Below are 10,957 nucleotides of genomic sequence, written 5' to 3'. Positions count from 1 at the left end.
CTAATGTTTTACTAGTTCTACTTACTTACCTAATGTTTTACTCTTTAGTAGCTTTCTCACTAAGGAGAGCTTACATGTAACCACATATAAGTAAATACCTACAGCAGAGCTTTGTGCCCTGTAGTTGTACCCTTTGAAATACCACCAGATTTGTTGTGCTTTAAAAAGTATGCCTCTAGGTTGGGAAGGATTTTATTTTTTTGTGGGGGAGGGCTGGCTCAGGCTACCTTAAGGGCTGGTCCGGTAAGGCACATGGAGCTCAGGACTGAACCGCGGTCCCCTGCACCTGACTGAGTTTTCCAGAACAAACACTTAAACAATCGAGCTAACCCGCAAGCCCCGAGGATTTATTAAATGTTCCTGAACTTTACTGAAAGCAGATTTTGAAGTATTCTGAACATTAAAAGTTTAATTTCTGCCCTGGAATAAATACTGTGCTATGATTGTGTTTTCCAATACAATTTTTTCTTCCTCCCCCCCCCCCTTTGGTAATGGGAGTTGAACTCAAAACTTTGTACTTGTCGGGCATGTGTTGTGCTTCTGAGCTATATCACTGGCCCACAAATCTCATTTTCAAAAGACAGTGTTTATTTTTAGTTATTCATTCTCCAGACATTGATAAAGCTGTATTTTTATGTCACATTCAGCTATTTCTTTGTTTAAGTTTTTAACTCTTTGTATTGCAGCTAGCACCCAGGCCCAGTGTGTGCCAGCCCTCTGGAATGTCATTCCAGCCAACGCCCAGCCCTGGAGTGTGTGTGTGTGTGTGTGTGTGTGTGTGTGTGTGTGTAACTTTCTTCATCAGAGGCCCAGTGTGGAACCCTGCAGCAGAACTCCATGCAGAAAGGCTAGAGGTAAGACCCACCTAGCTAATCCAGGAGCAGAACATCTTGCCAGAGTGGCACAGCAGGTTCACTTTTTTTTTTTTTTTTTTTTTTTTTTTTTTTTTTTTTTTTTTTTTTTTTTTTTTTTTTTTTTTTGTGGAACCAGGGATTGAATATAGGCTCCCGCACTTGCCAGGGAAGCGCTTATTCCACTGAGCCATCTCTCTGGCCCCACAGGTTCATTTTCAAGGGCTGCAGCAGGAAGAAGTGGAGCACAGCAGCCAGACCTAAGCCACACCCACCTGGATAAGTTTGAAATTGGTAGATCCAGACCTGTTGCTAAGGTAATAACTGCACCAAGCTCTACACCAAGGGTCAGAAGACAGGGCTAACCAAAAGGACAAAGAGGGGCCAAGGAGATAGCTCAGTGGAATAAGTGCTTCCCTGGCAAGCACAAGGGCCTGAGTTCAATCCCCGGTTCGGCAAAAAAAAAAAAAAAAAAAAGAAAGAAAGAAAGAAAGAAAGAAAGAAAGAAAGAAAGAAAAAACAAAATGACAAAAAGAAGGGGCAAAATGCATTCTCAGGCCCCAATCCCACCCAGAACAAATGCAGGAGACAATAACATAGAAGAAATTGAAAATCACACCTCTGAAATCTCTGAAAAAATAGCATCCGAAGTAAAGGAAAATCTGAAAAAAAGGTAGGGAGGAAATCAGATCAGAAATCATTTCTGAAGTAAAAAGGAAATGATAACTATAATGAAAGAATTACTAAGTGCTGTGAAAGAAGACACTGATAAAAAATATAGAGAATAGAAAAATGATGGAGTGGCTGGGGAGATGGCTCAGAGGAATAAGTGCTTCCCTGGCAAGCGCAAGGGCCTAAGTTCAATCCCCGGTTCTCCGGTTTTGCAAAAAAAAAAAAAAAAGATGGAATCCTTGAATGAGCAATATAGGCAATAAATAGAACGCATGAAACAGAGTCAAAGAGTTATATAGGAAATTAAAGCCTTAATAACCAGCTGGCAAAACTGTTCAAATGAAAGTGAACATAGACTTTCAGACCTTGAAGAAAGAAAGAAAGAAAGAAAGAAAGAAAGAAAGAAAGAAAGAAAGAAAGAAAGAAGAAAGAAAGAAGGAAAGGGTATTTTATACTATACATCTTAATTTTGGAATCTGTCTATAAAATAAATGTGTGTACATTGTTCTCAAATTCTAATTATTTTAAAGAAAAAGTCATTTAAATCACATTCCCAATGTTAAATTCTTTTTTTTTTTTTTTTGGTGGAAGCAGGGATTGAACTCAGACACCATTGCAGCTAGTGAAAAGGTAAGAAAAGACTTCTTAAAAACAACTAGGATGCACAAAGAAAACAATTCAACACCTGCAAGATAATGCAAAGATGAACAATGTAAGACTAATAGGCATCAATGAGAAAGAAGGAGTCAATACAAACCATATAAAAAGAATATGGACAGAAGTAATAGCAGAAAGCTTCTCAACTATGGGGAAACAATCTGACATTCAGGTAACTGAGGTATATAGAACTCTGAATAATATAAATGCAATTTAAACCATACCCAGACATATAGTAATCAAGCTCCCAAAAATGCAGCACAAGAACATATAATAAAAGCCACTAGACAAAAGAAACAGATCACATTTAAAGGAAAACCCATCAGAATAATGGCAGATTTCTCTTCACAAAGCATCAAGTCTAGAAGAGCATGGAGCAAAGTACTTCAAGTCTTGCAAGAAAACAAATTGCAACCCAGATTGATATACCCTGAAAAATTCTCTTTCAAGTTTAATGGAGAAGTGAAACACTTCCATGACATAGAACAACCAAAGAGGGCTGGAGAGATGGCTCAGTGGTCTAAAGCACCTACTTAGAACAAGCTTAGCAAAGCACAGGGACTGCAGTTCAATCCCCCAGCACCACATGCCAGCCAGCCCCGCCCCCTGGTGGGCTGAGCTGGCCACACACACACACACACATACACACACACAATAAATAAATGTAAAAAAAAAAAGTACAACTAAAGAATTTCATGACAACAAAGCCAACCCTACACAGACTACTAAGCCCTACACAGACTACTAAAAGATATTCTAGAGAGAGATCAAAATGACCACAACTCCATGAATGAGAATGGAAAGAACCCACCAAATGGGGCAAACAATTAAACACAGGAGAAAAAGAGGTATGTAACAGCAGGTAAATAACATGTCAAACATGTCAGTACATCTCAATTATAACCATCAATGTAAATGGACTCAATTCGCCATTAAAAGAAATAGACTGGCAGAGTGGATTAGGAAGCAAAATCTAACAATATGCTGTACAAGACTTCATCAATTGATTGGCTTATCTTCAAAGTTTTGTCCAGCTGGTAATTTCAATAGTTCTAGGATTTGTGCTTCAGGAACACAATTGTTTTCATGAATCATAAAAAATGCTTTGTCCTGGCTTTATGGATTATTGATTTAGAAATAAATTTTCTGTAAGAGTAGGATTCAGTGTAGATGCTGTCAAAGTCCTTATCAATTTGAATGTTGGGAAATTAGAGAAATCATGTACAACAAAAAAGAAAGAAAGAAAGAAAGAAAGAAAGAAAGAAAGAAAGAAAGAAAGAAAGAAAGAAAGAAAGAAAGAAAAGAAAAGAAAGAGTATTCTATACTATATATCTTAATTTTGGAACCTGTCTATAAAGTAAATGTGTGTACATTTTCTCAAATTCTAATTATTTTAAAGAAAAAGTCATTTAAATCACATTTCCAATGTTAAATTCTTTTTTTTTTTTTTTTTTTTTTTGGTGGAACCAGGGATTGAACTCAGACCCTGCGCTTGCCAAGGAAGCACTTATTCCACTGAGCCATTTCCCCAGCTCCGATAAATTCTCTTCTAATTCTAGAGAAGTATATAAGAAAACTAAGAAATCTTAGTGGTAAATATCACTTTTTGTGTTATGTTCTAGACATTTCTTAAAAATAGTTATTTAATTGATAGGTCATTTGGCCTCCAATCTGCTTCTTGATTTTGATTTTTTTTCTTTCATACTTATTAATGTTTAGGTTTAGATTTTGGGTATGTAGCTTTTACTGTTTTTAATGTGAAAATATGTGCTCTTGTATTTATCATTCTTCTGTTTTCAACACTGCTGCGGTCTGAAATTTCACACTTCTTGTTATTTGTTAAATCTGAGAATCCTATGAGTAGGTTCCAGATCACTGTTTTTGATCCTGCATTTTGTTCTTTAATTCAGTGAGACTTTTTGATGTGTGTATGTGTGACATACACGACAATCTTTACTGCTCTCTGTCTCAGCAATTATATGAAAGTTATAAACATCATACATTGTTATTTTATATAAAAAGTAAAAAAGAAAATAAAAATTAAAATAGTAATAATAATAAAAAGAAATAAAATGGGAGAAAATAGAAAATGTAGAAATAAAAAAAAAGTTTTTAAGTCTCTGTAGTGGTGGATATGTTGTGTCAACTTGAGAATTGAGAAGTTTGAAGGATAATGTTAGAGTTTGTGTCTAGCTGTCCCCCCAAAGCCTCATGCAGTCATGGGGCTGACTTCCATAGCTTGTGATTAACTCATGATCCACTGAGATTATGGGTGTGAGTGCTGCTAGGATTATGAGTGTGAGCACCACACCCGACCTGGGGCAGAATGCCTGAATGCCACATAAGGATTCAAGAGTTGCTCTCTGCTGCGATTGTTGCCACCACTCCTCCCATTTGCACTCTTGCTCTTTGCTGCCACCGTGAAAAGCCACTCTGCCGTGTGCCGCTCTGCCTTGGAGCCAGCTGAGTATGGACTGAAACTTCAGTAACTGGAAGCTAAATCTTTTCTTCTTTCATTTTGGGTGTCAGGTATTTTGTCCCAGGAATGAGAGAAGAGTACAAGAGATACGTAACAAAATAACTAAGCAGAAACCAGGTCTCACTTTGTCAACATCCTGAGGTTGTGGAAGAGAGGGAATATGGAGCTGGTATGAGCAGACAGCTGCTCTTGTTTTGTCTACCTTTTGCCACCATGAACTGTTGCCCTCTGCCATGCCATCCTGCCTTAGAGCCAGCTCACTATGGCCTGAAACCTCCACAAACTGTAAGCTAAATAAACCTTTTCTCCCTTAATTTTGGGTATCTAGTATTCTGTCTCAGCAATGAGAAAAAAGTAATAAGACAGTCCTTCATTATTTCTTTTTCTTTTTGCTATACTGAAGATTGAATTGGACCCTGAACTCGACCTTTGAACTAAACTACATTTCCAACCCTTTTATACTTTTGTTTTTATTTTGAGGTAATGTCTTACCAAATTGGGCTCAAATTTATGATCATCCTGCATGAGCCTCCCAGAGTGTTGGGATCACAGGCATGCATCATCACACTTGGCTTAAGTCTGTATTCTTGGATGGTAGAGGATAGCTTATCCTTTAAACTGACTTTTGCACATGGCCAATTTCAGTTTATCACATGTTACTGCTGTGGTTCATCTTTTAGGGAGGAGACACACACACACACACACACACAGAGAGAGAGAGAGAGAGAGAGAGAGAGAGAGAGAGAGAGAGAGAGAATACTTAGTTATAAGCATGAGTATTCAGTCTAGCCATGTAAGCAGCAAGCAATTGCTAGAAGAACAGTATTGGTGGCTGACAGAATTTCCCTGAGGGCTCTTTTTTTTTTTGTGTGTGTGTGTGGTGCTTTAGGGAAGGGTCTATAGCATGTTCAGGATCTCATTACTAGAGCAGACTCATAGTGATCTACCTGTTTACAGCCTCCCAAGAGCTGGGATTACAGGGGTGCTCCACCTCACCCAGTCTCAATTGCTGTCTCAGGGCTCCCTGGGGGCAGGGCTAGCACTGCAGGTTTGGGGATCGAACCTTGAGGCCCCTTCGCCTGCTTGCAGGTGCTTTAATCCACTGAGCTATGTGGCCGGCCCCTTCCCTGAGGATTCCATACATTGGGTTACATCTGCCCTCCCTGGGGAGACTACTCTAATAAAAACACTTCAACATCCTGAGCTTGGTAAGAGCATCAGTACCTTCCACTCCACAGCTGGACTAAGGGCAGTGTTTCAGGATTGCATCCCTTACCTGATTTATTACTTCAGGCAATTTCCTTTACTTCTTAGAGCCTCAGCTTCCTTGTCCTCACCGAGTTCTTATCAGGAGAAGATGAATTTGAAATATGAAAAGGCTCAAAAATTTGTGAATCATATGGAAAAGTCAGTTATTCTACTGGATAGGGCTTGTGTGAGAGAGACTTTTTGCTGTATTTTATCTGCTCTTGAATAAAGTAGACTCTAAGCTTTGTATTTAAAAAGCATTGCAAAGGGCCAGTGAGATAGCTCAGTACCTGCTTACACATGTGCAGGGACCAGAGTTAGATCCCCTGCACCTGCATCGCATTCTGTGCTGGCCCCACCTCCAGGTGGTGAGCCAGCCGCTGAGGCCAGCATGGTGGCAAACACCTATAATCCCAGCAGTGAGGAGGCTGAAAACAGGAGGATCACTGTGAGTCTGAACTGCAAAGTGAGATCCTTTACTAAATACATAAAAAGAACAATGCACAGGAAAGAAATAATGAAACATCAGACTGCTTTGGGCTAGATAATCATAGCATAAGTGCTTTTTGAAACGTTAAGAATGAGGTCAGTAGTTTTCTTATTCTTCTTGATGGGAGATACCCATCAGAAACAAAAATCTGTGTCTTAACTTGGTCTTTATATTTCCAAGTAACTTTGAAGCACTCTAAGAAATGGCCCTGAAGAGTCATTCTTTCTTTTTTTTTAAATTCATGTATTTGGTACAGTGTCTCATTACACAGCTTGGACTCATAGTGATCCTCCTGTTTTCAGGGATTCCTCATGCTGGGATTAAAGGTGCATGCCACCACTCCCAGACTCCATCTGGGGGCACCTGGAGGTGGGGCCAGCACAACATATGGTGCTGGGGATTAAACCCTGGGTCCTGCACTTGCCTAAACAGGTGTTTTGTCTGCTAAGCTATCTTATCAACCCTTCAAAGGACAATTCTTGATATTCAAATTTAAAAAAAAGCTCTGGAAACCATTTTGGAAATGTATTCTATAGTTCAAAGGCATTGTCTTTTAGAGATTACTCAAAAGTATTTCAGATCAATGAACAATCAACAAGAAAGTAGAAACAAAACTTAGTCCTTCAAATTGAAGACCAAGCAATTTTCAGCTAAAGGAGGGGAAAAAAATCATGACTCATGTACTAAATCAGATATAAATTCCTAAAAAGACACAGGTTATCAAAACTAATTTTGAGAAAGCCTCTGAGTTACTCATACCGGTTTGAATCTGTAATCCTCTTGTAACACCTCCCATAATGCAATGATTATAGCTGTATGCTACCACAATTCTAATTTTAAAGATTTTATTTTGAAATGATTGTATTATTGATCATATAATCATTACGATGTTTATCATAATGAGCTATATCATTATATGATGTCTTATAAACATAAAGCTTGAGAGGAGATCCCATGTACCTTATCCATCCCCCACTTTCTTCTAGTAGTAACATCCTGTATAACTATTGTTCATTATTCAAACAAGGCAATTGACTTTGGTAAACTGTGACATCCACAAGGCTTATCAAGATGTCACTAATTTTACATGCACTGTTTGTGTGCATCTGTGTGTGTAGTTCTGTACATTTTTACTTGTGTATATGTGTTTAAACTTTATCATCAAAAATTCATTTTAAGTGTAATTTCTTGCATATCTAATTCATAACAGTTATGTATTTTGGTATGTAAATGTAGTTTCTGAAAAAAACTGAAGTGTAGAAGAGAATAAATGCCAAATCATAGTGCACCAACTCTCCAAGATGAGTGTAATAATCATGTATCACGCAAGTACTAATGAAAAATATACCAAAAACCTAGTGTAATAGAATTTATCTTTCAAACATGTATTTCCATATCAAAAGATTTTTCTGTACATGTATCAGTAAAAATAATTTTCCACATAAGTACAAATGAATGTTTAAAGTTTTAAAATATTTTATCTACTCATGCTATCTTTTTGGGTATAAAGTTTGAAACAGAATATCTCAATATTTATGAATGTTGTGTTCTCTCACCATATTTTTAGCCTGTTTGTTGAGGCATGACATGTAAAATGTTGTAATACTTAATGTATACATTAAAATTGTTAGTGTCATAGTTTGGGGTTTTACAAGGGGAACAATACAATGCAGTACACATTTTACAATCTTGTTTTATAATGAATCACCCAAAACATGACATAGCAAGAGTTCAGGAATCTGTCCTCACAGTAAAGACTAAAACATACAGCTGACAGCCTGGATCCCACAATAGTGTCCTACATGAGTCCAGCTGAAAACCTAGAGCTCATAACAGTGTCCCCCCAAGTCCAACTGGAAGCCTAGAGCCCATGACAATGTCTTATGTAGGCCTGCTTCAGCAGTGGAAGCTACAGAAAGTCTGTGCCAGGGGGATGAAGGATCTGTGTTAGCATGCTGAGGGATCTAAACTACAGCCAGGAAGAATTGCTCAAGGTAAGAACCAGAGCCCCCCACCCCCAAAGAACCACAACCATCTGCAGCAACAGTGAGGTCCCGTGCTCCTCCAATGATAAAGAAGGCTGAGTTTGCATCAGGAAAGCCAACCTGACAAGCTTCTCCAGGAGACTGAACAGTACCCCATCTTCCCCTCTGGAGCCAGGAAGTGATCAATGCTCAAAGTGAGGACCACAGCTTCACCAAATGAACCACAGCCATCCTCAGTGACCAAGAGATCCCTGCGTCCTCTGACAAGAACACCCAACTTCACCAGACCAGCTGAGAAGGATCCCCTGCTGAATGGCCCAAGAGAACCAACAACTCCTTCAAAAGCTTCTCCAAGCAGCTTCCCTAACCACCTCCCATCAGCTTCTCTAGTTCTGCCTCTTACGTTGCTGGCAACAATCCTAAGTGGGCCTCCCACACCTAGCACCATGCTAGTTCAGTTCAAATGGATGTAACAAGTTGACTACCAACTGGCAATCCACCAAGTTAGCTATTGATTTTATGCTATATATAAAATCTTCAGAGATTTATCTTTTGCAAATGAAACTTTGTACTCAGATGCATTGCTTTTATTGGTGTGGATTTTTATACCAAATTGCAAGACTAGCTGGGTACAGCACACATTATCGGTATGGTGATAAGCAAGTTACTTATACACTGGACTTCGTACTCTTCACCTTTGCCAGCAACTTATTAGTTCTGTTGAGAGGACAATGCAGGTGATGATGGCAGTGGTGGTGGTCTCCACAGTGCTGTGCATGCTGTGTGGTGACAACACTTTGCAACATGCCATTATGTTTGTTTTTCAATATGTTTGGTTTAACATGTTTTGTTTTTATACCTGTTCTTATTATGCTGAATGAGACAGACACTACTGGAAAAACAGCTGAACCTACTTTTCTCTCTGTGTACTACATTTGATTTGGATTCCTCCAAACAGCCTGAAACATGGTGATACTAGGACGAGCTCTTCCTCCACTTTCTGTCTTCACTTTGAAATACAAAGTCATTTGGAAATTTGAGAAGCACATTTTATGCTGTTCATCACTTACCATCTCTCAGTGTATCTTCAGTATCCTGTTGCTAACGCTGCTTTACAAATCAGAGTCATTTGCTAAGTTGTGGTTGATGGCGTACTTCCTGGGAATGGTATCACAGCAACAAGATGATACTTCTTATCTATGTAATGAAGGCTGCCTATTAGTGCTTTTCCACAAGTGTTTTCTCATCGGCTAATACAAAGTATGGACTGCTAGAAATCTGGCTTCTATTAATGGTAAGAAGCCACTAGTATTTCGAGATGTAACTCTCATATTTTTAGAAAAAAATTTATTTTTGCGTAAGTCTGTCATTAAACAGTATTAGGAAGTACGTGGGTTCTATTATAAATTTGTTATTTTGCAATTGCCCATGACAAATAGTCACATCTTATTTTGTAATTATCCATTTTCTGAGTATTAACCATCTGAAAAGGAAATAATTATCACATTTTTAAATGACTTAGTTCGTAGTATTTAATTTTATGTATTATCTTATTTTGGGAAAGTGGGCACTTTACTTAAAGCATCTGGTAAAATTTTAAACTAGCAAATTAAAACGTTCATCCTGTGAGGATAGATTGACTATTGTTCTTCTAAACAATAAGAATTAGTTTAACTTTTATTAGGTAGCTGGTGATAAAATAAAACATTTATGTTCTTAAATCATGTTGTCAGTCAAGACTTGGTATGCATATATGGCTAGCCGAGCTCTTCAATTCCATTCTAAACTTGGTTTTGGAGAAGAAAGCACCTCAGAATGAAAATTGGGGGGTTGTCTAAGAAAATTGTCTCTGGGAAACTGATTTCTGGCTAGAACACTTTTCAGGACTGATTTGGGAGGGAGTTAGGAGTCACACTTAGAACTCCCCTATTTATTTTCAAAACAAGATGTTATTTTTATTAGCATAAAGGAACAATAGATACTTCTTTTATAATTTTATTGAGAAACAAATATCCATAAGACAGTTTCACAACCGATTACTAGCACATTTTCAACAATTAACACATTGCATATTGTTATCTTAGTGGTTATTCATTGTACAATATGCAGACCTGATATCCTGTCTCAAACACTATTATAACAAGCCTCTCTATTCATTGAACTAAGAGAATGGAGCTGTATATCTATCCTAACTATTCTGAGTATACAGAAACAAAAGGGTCATTCATTTCCATCCCACTTTTTGGTTAGTTTTGTCAGAGATGGGCATTCCATTGTCATTTAAATATTGTAGGGGCTTGAATTCAGCAGATCTCCCAATATAGTCCAGTAATCCATAATAGTAGTGGGTTTTCCATAAGACTGGCAATGTCCAAAGTTGTTGACTTGAGCTTTTTGTAGCTCAGCATATTAATGTGGCTTCACTTTTTATACCTGTTTTTGTACTTTTCTGATGGATGGTTAAGACCAAGATAAAATAAGACCTATATAACAGGAAATGTAACTTCTGTATCTTAAGGTCAGTCAAATCCCCTCAGAATTTAACCTGAAACTTAAAAAAAGATAACAATGCTAC

The 10,957-nt window shown here is 37.9% G+C and overlaps 1 protein-coding gene across 1 annotated transcript in view; it reads right to left on the bottom strand.

The window, feature by feature from the left end:
* The window catches only part of LOC101588067 (aldose reductase-related protein 2), a 31,261-nt gene extending 21,870 nt beyond the window's left edge, over positions 1–9,391 (bottom strand). The window contains exon 1 of the mRNA XM_012514422.2: positions 9,297–9,391. The gene's annotated coding sequence lies outside the window, so the exon portion shown is untranslated. The remainder of the gene's footprint in view (positions 1–9,296) is intronic.
* Positions 9,392–10,957: the final 1,566 nt, after the last annotated feature.

Source organism: Octodon degus, unplaced genomic scaffold (assembly GCF_000260255.1).
Source record: "Octodon degus isolate 3935 unplaced genomic scaffold, OctDeg1.0 scaffold00032, whole genome shotgun sequence".
Lineage (NCBI taxonomy): Eukaryota > Metazoa > Chordata > Mammalia > Rodentia > Octodontidae > Octodon > Octodon degus.
Note: the sequence above shows the minus strand (reverse complement) of the source record. Positions and strands in the feature narration are given on the sequence as shown.